This window comes from Argiope bruennichi, chromosome 2 (assembly GCF_947563725.1).
Source record: "Argiope bruennichi chromosome 2, qqArgBrue1.1, whole genome shotgun sequence".
Taxonomy (NCBI): domain Eukaryota; kingdom Metazoa; phylum Arthropoda; class Arachnida; order Araneae; family Araneidae; genus Argiope; species Argiope bruennichi.
Genome location: NC_079152.1, coordinates 137580955 through 137596108, shown reverse-complemented (window position 1 = coordinate 137596108; position 15154 = coordinate 137580955).

Below are 15154 nucleotides of genomic sequence, written 5' to 3'. Positions count from 1 at the left end.
TTTGAATTTTATATTTTCTAGTAACTCTTGATGAACAATTCGTCAACCGAGAATATCAGTTGTGTTATTTTTTAATTATATCTGCTATATTCAATTTGATAATGGCTGTCTAGGCAAAATAGTTTTGAACTACAAATTGTTATAGACATTCAACCCGTGCTATTTAAGAAACTTTATACCTATTCTTTCCCTTTTCCCCTCCTTAAGTATGGGCCCATAACTCTTCTAAAAACTTGAATTTTAATTAAAAATGATGAAACAATTAATCTAATGGCTTGATAGCTGAATTAAAATGTTCTCTCAACAATGCAGAGAATATCATTCATAAATATAATTATTAATAATTGAAATGATGTATATGCTAAAGCATATGTTTCATAATTTAGTTAATATTTTAAACTTTTTTTTATTACTGACTCAATAAAAAAAATTTCATGCATTACATTAAAGAAGCAAAACTTCTATTTAGCAAAACGTTTGAAAAAAAATAGATTTTTGAAAAAATTTCAGATTACTTTACAAAAGAAAAAATGATATTGATACGTATAAAATAAAAAAAGTTTTCATTATTGCTTACTTCTAAAGTTAAAAGTTAACTCTAGAATCATTTCAAAACTTAAAAAAGGAAATATGAAATCTTAACAGAAATGAAGTTTATAATGAAAGTTCATCGATTCGTTAAAAATTATAGGTAATTAGGATGTTTATGTCGAAGCTAATATCAATGGAAGAAGACGCTCTATTAATTATTTAAAGAAACAAAGAAAATAATTTGAATTTTATTACCACTAAATTAAAGTATTGTGAATTATGAGGTTTTACAGAAAGCAAGTTTTCCGAGCGCCATAAATAGAAAGAAAATTTTATGAAATCATTTAGTGAAACATATACTGTACATTTTCGGATTCGGAAACCTTCCGCGCGTTTGTGCATGCGCCAGGACGCACTTATTTAGTCAAAAAAAAAAAAAAAAATGGTGGGGGTGAGAGGAAAGAAGAAAAGAGGTTTTAGCGATAGGGTGAATTCAGATTATTCTTGGAATTCGGAAGCATAACAGTTACCTCTCCCTATTAGCATAAGATATTGTCTAAGATCTCCACGATGTTATTCGATATTCTGAAAGTGACAAATAGAGTGACAATATTGCAACAATATTGTTGAGAATTTTGTATTAACAGAGATCTTTCTTCGTAATATCCCTTAGCGAAGTGCAGCCATCGAAAAGTAATAGGATCCTGAAATGACCATTACTACAGTCGTTGAGCTACTTTTCAATAAATTCATTGCTGAAATTACTTGACCTGTTATTGGATAAAATTCTACATTCCTGCATTGTAGAAGTCAGCTGCCTAGGACTGAAACCAGAATATGTACAGTGCATGTTAGATTAGTTTGCCTGTTTTAGTTTTTAATACTTTTTGAAAGCATCAATACTTAGCTATATCATACTGCATGCTTCGCAGCATGATAAACTGCACACTTTTTAAATAATATTTTGTTTCAAGTATTATTTTTAGAGCCCTTCCCTACTCATATAAGTCTTGTTAAGTAATTATCTTGATACATCTGATAATTACGTTTCGTGGCTTATATTTAAAAATGTATCATTATTATTGCTAATGCAATATTTTATCAATTTCAGGTAATTAATAAAATCGCTCAAATGAAAAAGGAAATTCAAGTCGATTTTGAAATTGGATATTCTCTTCAAGAATGTGAAGAACTGATGCATCAGCAAAATAATTTAGAATTTCAGTGTGCAGCAAGTATTATTTTTTTTCATGCTATTTTTAGATGGAAACGAACTAATGAAAAATGGTTTGTGATGTTCATCGAGGAGACCAGATATTTGCGTTTACTTTCATTAATGGTAAAATAATGGAGTGTTTTAAAAAGGCAGTATTATCAATAATAAAGTATATGAAAAAGAATCTGAACTAAAAAATTCTAGAAGAAGAAATTAAAAAAATTGAATAAGATGTCAAATTAAAGCTAAAAGATTTGTTTCTTTTCTAAAAATAGAAAATTATGTCCAAAGACTTTACACTTTCTTTTTCACTTATATTATTAGCAAATATTTGACATATTTTTTGTCAACTTTTCCTCATGAACCAGATTTTGGGTTCTTTACCTACGACTTAGAATTATTTGGTTCTTTCTTTGCCCTATGTTTTTTTTAAAGCACCAAGTGTGCTTATTAAACATAAAGTGATGCAAATTTGTAAAATATCATTTCATGCATTAAGTATGTAGTGTCTCAGATATTTCAACTTTTTTTTGCATGTTTAAAGTTAGTTCTATCCTACGTAGATTTAGAAAAATTCCCAATTCAATTCGAATGGCAGTTGTGTTAAAAATTATGTAATTTGTGAATTTTATTTTAATAATAAAGTGAATGGGAATTTAGTTTAATCTTTTCTTCCCCGAATTTTATTTAACATTTTTGTGCCTTCTAGAAAAATTAGAAAAGAACAATTCATTTATCTTTTTAAATGGTGCAATAAATATTAAAATAAATATATTTCATTTTTAAATTTTTTATAAGAATATGAGAAGTAAATTCGCTTCTTTCTTAGTAATTTTATAGTCATCGTTTTTGCAGAATCATAAAAAAATTTCTTCAAACTATTGTGTGCTTTTCTTTAGGATATTTATGGGAAATATTCATCCCTGAAGAACGAGGCATCAGTTGCACTGAAAGAGAAAAATTTCCTCTCGAAACAAATCAGCGAATACAGCAAGATTCTGGACGATTCCTCCCAATCATTAGCTACAGCAATAGGAAGAAGAAGAGATCTCTTATCCGCCTCCACAGAGTTCCATCGCTTACTCTTTGAAGTATATTTTGCATAAACTTTCATTATTTAGAGTAAATTGTAGGCAAAAATCATAGTTAGAAATGCTTACGACAGAAAAATGGCAGTACTTAGTCTTTCTTGACATTTTCTACTTTAAATTTGACTGTTTTCTTTTTATTTATTCTAGTTTCGAGGAAAAGCCCAAGAAATCAGGGATTTCGTCTCTCATTTTGATAACAACCATGGGTTTCAAAGAGAAATGAAATTCTATATCCAGAAAATTCAAGTATTCATTGATGAAATTTGTAAGATGATTGTTCATTTTTCAAATAAATTAAAAATGGCACGACATCAAAATAGTTTAAAAATTCAGTAGAATAACGAAATTCTTCGAATTTGGAGAACAACAGCTGGAGTTTTTTTTTTTTTTTTTTTCTAATTTTAGATATTTTTCCTTCATTTCATTTTTTCACATTATACACGATTCATTTATCCCAGATTTAGATATATACTGAATATCTGAATTCGGAATATCCCATCATTTTTCGGAAAAGAAAAAATAATACAGTGGCTTATTTCAAATCACATAGGACTGCATTTCAGTTTTGAATTATAGTAAGCTTCTCTGAATAGGAAAATTTATCTTTTCTAAAAATTCTTTTCTATAGCAGGATTTTAAAATATTTTGTAGAGAAATGGACAAATTCAAATTTTTTTTAAATAATAATTATAAAACATTTAGATTTAGAAAATATATAAAGATAAGAAAGATATAAAGAAAGAAAATATAAGTATGAACCATTGGGAGTGGTCTCTCCAAAACTTTCTCGTATAATTTCCAACATATGTCTTATCTCCTTCCCCATGAAATGGCGGACCAAGGCCGTGAATGCCTTGAAAGGTACTGGCGAAAAATAGCTACAAGATATAGATATTTAGTGTGAAACTGACATTTTTACTGAATTTACCATGCGACTATTATTATGGACGCTTTTTTCCCTACAAATTGTCATCAATTTAATTCATTGTGTTTCTGAGTTATTGAGTTCACGTGCATGCGAAAGTATAGATGGATAGATTATGCACTTTTCGAAACTTGGTTCAAAATTTAAGAAATTACATTTAAGGACTAAATTTGTGTATCAAATTTAATTTATTTAGCTTTCTATCTTTTGAGATGATCGGATTAACGTTCTTTTAATCAAACAGGCAAATTAATTTTGAATGCATTTCCTTCAAAACTTGACAGAAATATGCTAATTTTTGTCCAAAATTCATACTTCAAATTTTCAATCCTATAGCTCAAAATTTTTTTTTTAAATAATGTGTTCACAGATAGTCAGGCGTAATGCCAAACATGTGTTTTTCGACCTCAAGGAGGTCAAAATCTCATTGATTACTTTACTTTCTCTAAATTTCGTATATAAGAAAGTGAAACGAAAGAAAAAGTTTCTTAACAATGGATTATCTAAGAGCAATTTAGTATGATTGTCCTAATATGAATTTTTTGAACACACTAATATGGAGACAAGCCATTTCAACTCGATAAATAAAAAGAATTGGGATGTAAAATTTGACATACAGTTAAAAATCAAGCCTACTGAATAACTTGAATTTGTTTTTAAAAAGTTTGTGAAGTAGTAAGAATCGATCCCTTTGAGTCATTCTTTGAAGATGAGGCAAGAAGGATTCTAGTTACTGAGGTGTCCCGTTGAATGAGTTCAATGGTATACATGTATACGAGGAACAGCTTATAATAATATCTTTATAAAGACGGAATGTAGATTCAGACTTGATTCTTATTTGCAGGTTACATATCTGTAACGGTGCTTTCCCAGGGACTTCATCTTTTACAAGTTCTCACCAAATTAAATCTATCTGGCACTACCAGAGAAAAGCATCGCCATCATGTTGGTGGTTGGTTGGCCTTTGTTGAAGTGGAGCGGGAATTCAGACTGATGGAACTGAACCGACTCTCTATCAAAATTCATTTGATGTGGCAGTTGCAAAGATGCAATCTCGGCATAAGGCAGGTAAGGAACTCTTGATGTAAGTAAACTCATTGAATAAAAAACTGTTAAATTCACGGTTTTCTAAACATCTGGATAATTAAATCGTAATCTTGAAAGATGTCTGCCCCATGAAAGTTTATTTCGCTGTACTCGATACCATATTTAATAATAAAAAGAATATGTTTTATATTTATAGATGAATCTAAAATCATTGGATTAAAAAATTGTTGAAAATTAATTTTCTTAAAATATAATGGAGTATTTATTTTGGAAGAAATATTATTAATGCTTTTACATGATAGAACGTGTCAAATATTTATTGAAATTCTTATCAATGTCATGATGGGCACTTCATTTATCAAATTATTTCTCAACTTTTTATGATAGATCATGAAATTTTAAATTATTGTAGAAAAAACTTTATTCTGGGCGCATTAAATTTTTATCGAGAGCTAACCGCGTAGAATACTTAGGAAGTTTAGTACAAGATTAACGTGCCATTGAAAAGATATACGAGACCTATTTTGAGATTTCTTGCTTCTGAGCAAGAATTAGTCTCAGTCTTCAGTCAGACGTCTGAAATAGATTTCTTTTCCACTAACTTCCAGGACACACATGCAAGAATACTCATTCTAGGTCACCTAGATAATTTCTGATAATTTAGGAGTTTAAAAAATGCACTGGAATAAAATTGTGAAGAATAATTTTAGATTGCATGCTAAGTTTTAAGTCATCGAATATTTAAGTGTTTTCCTATAAATTAAAAGATAACTGTAATTTTTTTTCCTTTTTAATCCGAATTTTTATTTCGTAATAAAATCTATGCAAAACACAAATAAAAATGCGTACAAAAAGTACCTGGAAGACTGAGCATCGCACGGCAGTTCTTTTCTTTTTGTGAAAAATCGTGCTTCTTCTGGAGAAAATATTTAGATATGAATCACATACTGGTTACATTTGAATATTTTTCCATCTAACCTATATATGAACTGGTCATTTAAATAAAAAAAATCATGAATGTACTTAGTTTAGCATGTTATTTGAAACAATCTGCTATATTACAGTATTCATTTTACAATTTCGCGACCATTTTGGAGAGAGAAAGCTGTCTTCTCTGAATGAAGCCCTTAAAGCAGGATCGAAAATTTAGGCACTTGGGGGTGGAGAAAATGAATTTTATTTGGACGCATCTGTTTGTGTCCGATGTCAGTAGACGTAGGAGCTAATGTAACTGTTGGAAGGGGATTTGTCCCAGAGGATGAAGGGGCAACCTGTTTAAAAGCGGCATCTCCTTGCGAATTGCTCCTGATGAAGTCTCCGTATCGGGAATAGTTGATCTTCATAGTCTCGATCTGGATTTCCTTCAAGAATTCGGCTTTGTTGTGGATCTGAATAGGAGTGTGAAGCGAATAGAAGCCGAGGAATCTCCTGTGTATCCGGACAAATTACGTCGCCGCAGAGGAACTTTTCTCGCAAAGGCAGATCTGCTCTTTGAAGGATTCTGTGTTAAGAACTACGGACAGTTCTCGAGTGACGATAATGAGCCGGGAATAGGCAGAAAATTTCCCGTGAAAGCTCTGGGGACAGCGGCGAAGAATTCCTGGACTTCAAGTAGACACCGAAAGGCCCTTTTGAAGCATCCTGATATTTGGTTGGCTCGATGGAGCAAATTGAAAATGATGAATCGGCTAGCTTGGTTAGAATTTGTCCCGCAGAGGTCTGTTATAACACGATATTTGGTTCCTTGGGTCACCTTGCATCTTAAGAAGCGGAATCAAATCTGGATGTACAATCCAAAACGAAGAGGTCTAAGCTCCAAGCAGTGAGAGGGTTCAGAAGGATCTTTTATTATCGCCAACACAGTGAATGATGTCGTCAGCGCAATGGCGGATGTACGCAAAAGTTCAAAGTGAGGACCAAAGTTTGTTCACATCAGTCGGTGGCCTGTACCAGTTACTGATTGTAGCGGGACTGCCGTCAGTCACTGAAGAGGTAAGCAACGTTACGAATTTGTAACTCGTCTTTCCAACACAGTTCGTTCCATTAAAACTGGGTGATTAGTTTAATGTCTGAACTTTAATAAAACAGCTGAAACTAGACCTGAATATGCCTTCTCTTAGCTAACATTTTTCCACCCAATGATACGGTAACTCGATATTGGTGACAAAATTATTAATTAGTCTAAGACAGACTAATTGATCCTTTTAAAAATACCATCCCAAATTTTTAAAATTTCTTGATAGAAAATGAAAAGCTTTTTAAAAATATGTCTTTAATAAAGAAATGTGTAATTTTGAAAATAATGTGACGATCTGCTTATTAATCCGAATGCTTGAGGTTAAGAAATGTATGAACAAAACTGAATACCAGTAATGTAGATGTTGTTATACAAAGGATTTTTTTTAAAGCTGTAAAATCTGAAAACACAAATTTAGTTAGAAATGTTGACAAAAGATAATGCTGCATGTATTGTTACAATACATTGTCCAAAAAATGCTTATATGTTGTCTTTGGCAAGCACTCATTACAGTCATATCACAGTTGATTCAAAATGCGAACCTTCCTCTGCACGAAAATGATGCAGACGAATAAAGGAATTTTCAGCCATTCACTGAAATGAACGAAAGTCAACGGAAATGGAAGCAAATATCTCGTATATCAATTCTTCAAGCTCATCCAGGAACTCAGAATTGTTCTAAAAAAACCATGTTATCTCTTCCTCAAAAAGTAATTGCAAGGAATAAGACTAGATGAGTATGGTAACCAGTTCATTTCTGTACCAGCAAATGTGAACTTGTTCATAGCAATGACTCTGTTTTCGTACTGAAATCACTGGAGTTACAATATTCTGTTCTGTATAAAGCGCGAAGTTCCTGATCTATCCTGTAATACTTGTAGCGTGGCAATTAATTGCTCCAAAATAGTAACTACCTTTCAGTAGTGATCAATTCTTCCAAGAAATACTTCAGTAGGAATGCTCTTAAGGAATCCGCCTGTCGGCGGTGTATAGTGCAGTCGTAGAAGGAATTTTAAACTAATTTTGAAGATTCTATATCAAATTATTTTTACGGTTTTCAAAATAAACATACTACCATCTTCATTTTTTCTTTCGATTTCTGTTTCCAAAGTATTCGATTTTAGAATGAGGGTCTGCTTTGTTAGAGGAACCTTATATTTGTTCATACATCAGAAAATCAACACAATAAAACTGAAATGGCTTTTAAAAGAATGAGAAACTAGTGATGTTATAAGACCTACATTGTGCAATTAAATAAATAATCTAATATTATATAGGAAATAAGTAGTTTCTATTATAACAATAATGAAAATGTTCTATTTTAGTAAGGAACAAATCACATTAATTAATCACATTTAATAACAATTAATGCAAGCATTTAATTGTTATTAAATGTTTTATTCCAATACTAAAATGATTTATTACATTTTGCTTTTCTAACTGACTGGCTTGATGGCACAGCAAATCTGAGGAAGTCAGGAGGGAATCTTACCCTGGCAAGTGGTATCTATAGAACCTAGAAACGGATTAAGCATTCATTTTCTGGGAAGATGTGGAATTTTGAAGAGTGGGATGTCATCTATGTGTCAGCTTATATATCAAAATTACAAGATATAATGATTATTGGTTGCAAATTCTTTCAAGAGATGATATTTAACAAATAATATCAGTTTTCTAAATGTTGTGTGCATGATGAATTTGCATTTGAACTTTCTTGTTTAAAAGTACGGTATTGTAAAGAAGTATTTCGCAGCATTTTTCAATATTTTTTTTATGTCATTTTCAGGCAATACAGTGGTTGAAAGATTTGATTCAGAGCATGCTAGTTAGAAGTGAAGAAATTGGCGAAACTGCAGAAGAAGCGGACAATTTATTTCTTCTTCACATTCGATTTCAAGAAGCAGGAAAAGTAATAAAATTATTATTATGAATTTTTTTTACATGTGCGTTGAAATAGAAATTTTAATTAGGATATAATAAATTTCACATTTAGAAAATACTTAGGCTTAAATTCATAAATTTATTAGGTTTCAAATGATCAGTTAAAAAATAAAGTGCTTCAGGGACTTTATTTTTGAATATTTTAAGATAAATTTTTGAGAAAGTGATATTGTATGCTGAAAAAAATTGTACAAGTCATCCAATAGCAAATGGAAAAATTTGCTGTTTTGAAATTTAAAATCTTAATTTATTAAATGCTTTAAAAGAACTTTTCTCAGTTTTCAAGAATTTTGTTGTTTAATTACAATGCTAAAAAGGAATTCAGTTGTAGGTAAAATAAACAATTTTCATTCTTTCGAAGGCTTTATAAGTTAAAAAGAAAAGAAAAAAAAAATCGAAAATTTAAAGACGTTTAGTATTTTTTTTAACTGTTGTCTTGTAGAAGTCCGCGCAGTTGGAGTAATTTCACTGAAAAGGACAATATCACTACTGCACGCCGGTTAAATTTTAGACACTGAAAGCTTGAATGTCGGCTTTACTTCTGAACGCATTGTAGGAGAGGAATTCTTGTTCCGATTGTTTTCAAACCATTGTGTGTGTTTTATTTTATTGAGTAAAAAATGTAGAACGATAGCAAACGTCTTGTAACTTCTAAAACAGGAATATGTATAATAAAAAAAAAATCCTGCAAAATAGCGGAATCGTATCGCACTGATACCGGCTACAACCGGAACTCATGTTCACAGATCACCGAGTGGTTGGCGTATATTTCCAGCGTTTGTTTCCGTGATTCAAATCGCGATATCTTTATATAGCTGGTTAGTCTCCACTAAAGTTACTACTAGGAGCGAAAGAGTGAAATAAAATTGCCGTAACTCTCAGGAATCTTTTACATTCTAATAGAAATTACTGATGAAATTTGAATTAAAAAAAATGCACAAATATGATTTTAAGACAAGTTTCTGGATTTTTTTTTGTTTCTCTTTATTTATTTATTTTGTTTAAAAACCAATATGTCACAAAAGTTTTCGATTATTTGTCATTCAATGATTGTGAAAGTTGTAGAAAGAGTGCTTGATAATAATTGCATTGTATCGTCACCATATGTTTAGTAATCTCCAATTCCTTCATGCTGAGATCTTAAAATTACAAGAATGACATTTACAAAAGGAGACACGAAAGAAAAGATTTATGTAAGAATTTATGACCCTTTTTGTCTGTGAAATGAATATTTATTCAGAGGTTCCTTTTATTAATTGCTCCACAAAGGATACTGAAGAATGGCATTATTTTTTTTCTGTCTCCCAATTGAATAGGGGTTGAACTATGGTATTTGAAAAGAAATATTCTTAATTTTGACTTTTTCGGTTCCCTTATTTACTCAGTGAAAACAAAATTTTGACTAAATTAATAAATTTTCGCTATTTCTTTCCTTCCTTTTCCTTATCGTATTTAAAATTTCCTGAATCACTTAGCATGCAATTCTGTATTGTTAAAAATAATGTAATAAACTTAGTTATTTTGCATCAATGAAATTATTTAGTCTCTCCTGCACTGCAATGCTGTTTAGTTTTTCATTCACAGTTCTGAAAAATTGTCATTTATGTGATTATATATAACAGGAAAACTTCGTAAATATGCGCATATTAATAATAATATTTCTTTCCAAAGTTAAAATGAAAAAGCATGCTCTAGGATATCTTTAATTAAAACTATTAATATGAGTTATTATAGTTTGTTAATTAAAACTATCATTAACTATTAATATTTCTAAAAATAAATAAACTGCTTAAAAAGTAAAATAAAAAACACAAAAATACCATTTTTGAAGCAGTATAATCTGTAAATCAATGTTAAAGGGGTTTAAAAAAATTCTTTATGTACATTCAGTAATGATTATGAATGCTGGTCCAAATGTGCCTGTTTAGATATTTCAAAATATCACATACTATGTAATATTCGGCAGATGAACTATGCAGAATTAATTTTAACAAATTGCGCATTTCACATGAGAAAATCCACAGCTCATGTACGTTGACTCTATCGCTGAATGCTATAAAAGTAAGAATTAAGTGCAGGCAGGGCTTCTCTTTGACTTGGGCCGAGAGGTCTAAATAGAATCCTTCCCCTAATATAAAACTTTGTGCGAGAAGAGTTTCGCGTTAGAAGAAATCGGGTTAAGTCTTTTTCCTATTGCGCATGGCATGTTGGTTTCAGGTCACAATTGCCGATTTATGATCTGTCGAAACTTGATAAGTTCCTATCAGCGCAAGATGTTGTACGGAATCTTCTTGATATTATTCAATATCTTGAATGCTGGACAATATTCTTAAGATATCGTACTAACGTATTTAGATATCGTAATGGGCAATGCTTAAGATATTGTAACAATTTTTCCCACTGGGTTTATACTGGACAAATTTTGAGTAGCCTCGAGTGAATAGCTTTTAACCAATACATGACTGCCAGATGTTTTCCATTCATTTCGTTTGCTTTCAATGCTAAATGCGCTCAAGTACTTATTTCTGAAAACATTGTTCAATAATAATTGAATTTATAAATCTGATTATGACAAGAAGTAGCGCGTGCGCCTCAATAGCTTAAGTGCTGTTGAGCGGGGTCTCAGTACACTATCTGTAAATAAAATCACTGTATTTGAATGAAAAATGAATTTCCTCAAAACTAGATTTGATGTATAACTTTCTTCTTTCAATCAAGATAATTCAAGATATTGCGTAAGATTTGAAATTTTATAAACAGTTTCTTCAAAAACTTATATTAAGTGTGCAACTTTGCTTCCACCACTTTTTGATAGATGGCTGTTCTGATCAAAATAGACAGATCAAAAATATCACACAGTAATGTTGGACATATAAACATTACGGTAGCACCACATTAGTGAATTTGTATTTGTATCATAAATTTATTCTCTATCGTAGAAGTCAGTTTTCAGTCAAATTCTCATCATTTGCGAGAGGTTATGATTCTCTGATTCCATTCGAAAAAATCTGCGGCTGAGGCACATCGAGTGCTCTCGCGTGCTTACGTTGAGTCTGCTCTTAGTGAAAATGCATTTTGTGGGTTATTTCAATGCTTCAAGAGTGGTCATTTTGATGTTGAGGACCAGCATAGTGACGAAAAGAGAGAATTTTCGAAGATTCCGAATTGGAGGTATTTCTCGTTAAAGACTCGTACCAAATGTAAGAAGGCATAATCATTGGGAATGACTCAATAAGCCATTTCGATATATTTTGCATCATTGTCTTTCATTTAAAAAAACAATTTTAAATATTTGCCCGAAATCTATTGATAATTGTTTGATTCAATTTAATCCTGATTTTTTAAATAAAATTTTAAAATTATGCAGCCTGAAATATACAGTTTATATATGCATTAATTTTATTTTTAATTCGTATAATAGTTTGATCTCTAACTTATTTAAAATTTTGAAAGCATGTTTAAAGTTGAAAATGTCCACAAAAAAGCAAATTATGAATTTTTATAAAATTATGATGATTTATGTAAGAAATAATATTTTAAAATTAATCACAGGTAATTCTAAACAAGAAAAATTATTGCGGCGTTTTCGTATTTTATATTTTAAAACAAAGGGGCTTCTAACTTTTTCGGATACCTTCATTTAAAATAAGAAACCAAACAAGTCATTTTAATCAGCTTTAAAATTTCGTATAAGCAACACTGACAGTGATATTCACTTGAATCATATTTGCAAAACAGTGTACTTTACAGATTCAAAAATTCCCTAATTACATCATTATTCCATTCCGTAAATTATTCAGAACTGAAGTTTTTCTTAAAAAATGCGGAATGGAAATACATATCTATTTTTTACAATCTCCCTACACAATCAACAACAAACCACTGGGATGAGCCCTCTAGCCGTTTGGAAGTTCTGTCATCCGCTCCAAGCTTTGATGTCAATGACTAAATTTCACTGGAAAAGCTTTGATTCCAAAGTCTGCTGCTGCCAGATCCGTCATATGAAGTACACATATTACAAAAGCTCGATTCCTTCGAGAACCCTGTAAATATTTCTTTTAAAAAATCGATTGTGGATGTATTACAGCAATCTAATTTCTTACGCTGATTGCTGTAATAAAATATACATATAAATTCCATAAATTGCCAGTTCTTCTGGAATCTTCTTGATGACTCTGATTTCTTTAGGAGTAGCTTTATTCGAACACAACTCATTAAAAAAAGGTCCGTGAAATCCTGTTATATATCCGTATAAAAGAATTAAGAATATGAAAAAATGATCTTTACAAAATTTAATTACAAAAAGTAATTTCAATATACTGTAAAGTGTATTTAATAATTTGACAACGATTTTTTTTTTATATTACTGAAAACACTCTTCGTCTTTTCCGATCTAAAATTTTTTTGCTAAGTTGTAAATCCTTCGTATATTTTTATTTCTCGTAAATCATTTAAATCATAAATGCTACAATTTACTATGCTGCTCTTATGTTTCCAAAAATAATAAATGTTTTATCATTTCAATGTGAACGCTCAAGAATTCAAAAACCCATTCATTTCAGAAATTTTATTTGTTTATTTATTATTATTTTTTTTTGGAATAATTGAACATGCTCATCATCTCAAATCGAGAGAAAAGGCTTTTAACCTGTTTAAAAAAGTTAATGGAAGGAAAAAAAGCAATGAAATTGAAATAAAAGTGATTAGTAATGATGAAAGGCTAACCAGTATTAAAATGCGAACAAATCTTAAAATCTGCCAGAAAAATTCAAAAATAAATATGTATTGTAACTTATTTAAAATATGCACAATATATTTTATAACTGGCTGAGATTTTTTAATATTCATCATTTCGGTTCTTTAAAAGGCCCTTTTCTTTCTAGTCATGTTATATCAAAATATTTTTTAAATTGAAATGATTTGAGAGAAATAATTCTTTTAGCTTATTAGATAAATTTAATTTGATTTATTAATTAATCTGGTTAATTAACGATTAAGTAACAAATCAAGACATACCATTCTGTGTGAGATAAGAAACTGAATCATCTATTTTCTGTCTTATGGAAAAATTTGTAAGAACAACCTACATAACTTCACACAAAGATTGATGAATTTGATGTTAAGCATACTTCTCATGGCCCTAGAAAGAGTTAAATAGGAATTTTAGGCGAAGGAAAATGTCAGATAACTTCATTGCAGATTTTTACAAAAACGGAGAGTCAGAAACAAAAACAGGAAGAAAATTATAAAATTTATTAAATAAAATTTTAAAAACTACTTTTAAATTATGGTACGCCATGAATACAGAAATCTGATAAGTATTTTCTAAAGAATTTTTTTTTTTAATATTCTGAAACAAACAAACAAACAAAAAAAACCCCAGAAAGTTGTTTTATTTTGCTGCAATCATTAACGTTTTCCATGTACTATTGAGAATTATTTTTCATTTGCAATTAGTTGCGTTTTATCCGCAAATGATATTTTGATTTTGTTTTTAATATCAAAAAAGCAGTTAATGGAAAACACAAGGTCATTTATCAAAAATTTTATTTAGTCACGTGAGAATATTTGCTATACGTAATAAACGTTAATATAGACATAGTTGCAGTAATCTTACCTGTACAAACAAAATACACTAGATCAATACTAGGCAATGCTTGTTACGGTTCGATTGGCATTTCTACAGCAGCATAAATATAGATATGGCAGTACATAAAAGAAAATGCAATGACAAACATTTTGAAAAAAAAAATCTCGCTCGATAAAATAGCTTTATTTGTACTTTTTACATTAACTTTGATTAATTAACATTTCGAAAGATTTTAAAAAAATTTATAGATATATAAATACACAAAGATTATTAAAGATTAAGTCAAAAAGTACTAATAAAATATTAACAATTTTAATTATCCATTTTTGTTTCATTAACATCTGTTATTAATCTGAAGATTTGTCCTACTGAAAATTAACCCTGTCCTTCTATTTCCTTACCCCTCCCCTCTAAAAAAATTATCGAAAAATAAATTCAAACTAAAAAGTTCTCTTTCAAAACAACGCTAGAAAAGAATTCGCTAATTAATAAATTTTTGAATTTTTCCCCAACTATAAATTATAAAAAATGAGAATTTTTCAATTGAACTTTTTAAGATATAAACTACAAAAGTTTTCTCATTTTTTATTAAATACCCTGAATGAAGTTTTCGTCTTATTTTTCAATAAAGTCTCAATGTATTGAAATAAAAACAAAGAATTCACTTCACCTGAAAACTATCAAATAATTTAAAAACAACGTGCATCTCTTACACCTGAAATATTTACTTTTATTTAAATAAGCAAAAGTAAATCAAACATCTTTTTCTTATCTAAACTTCCATATTATAATTATT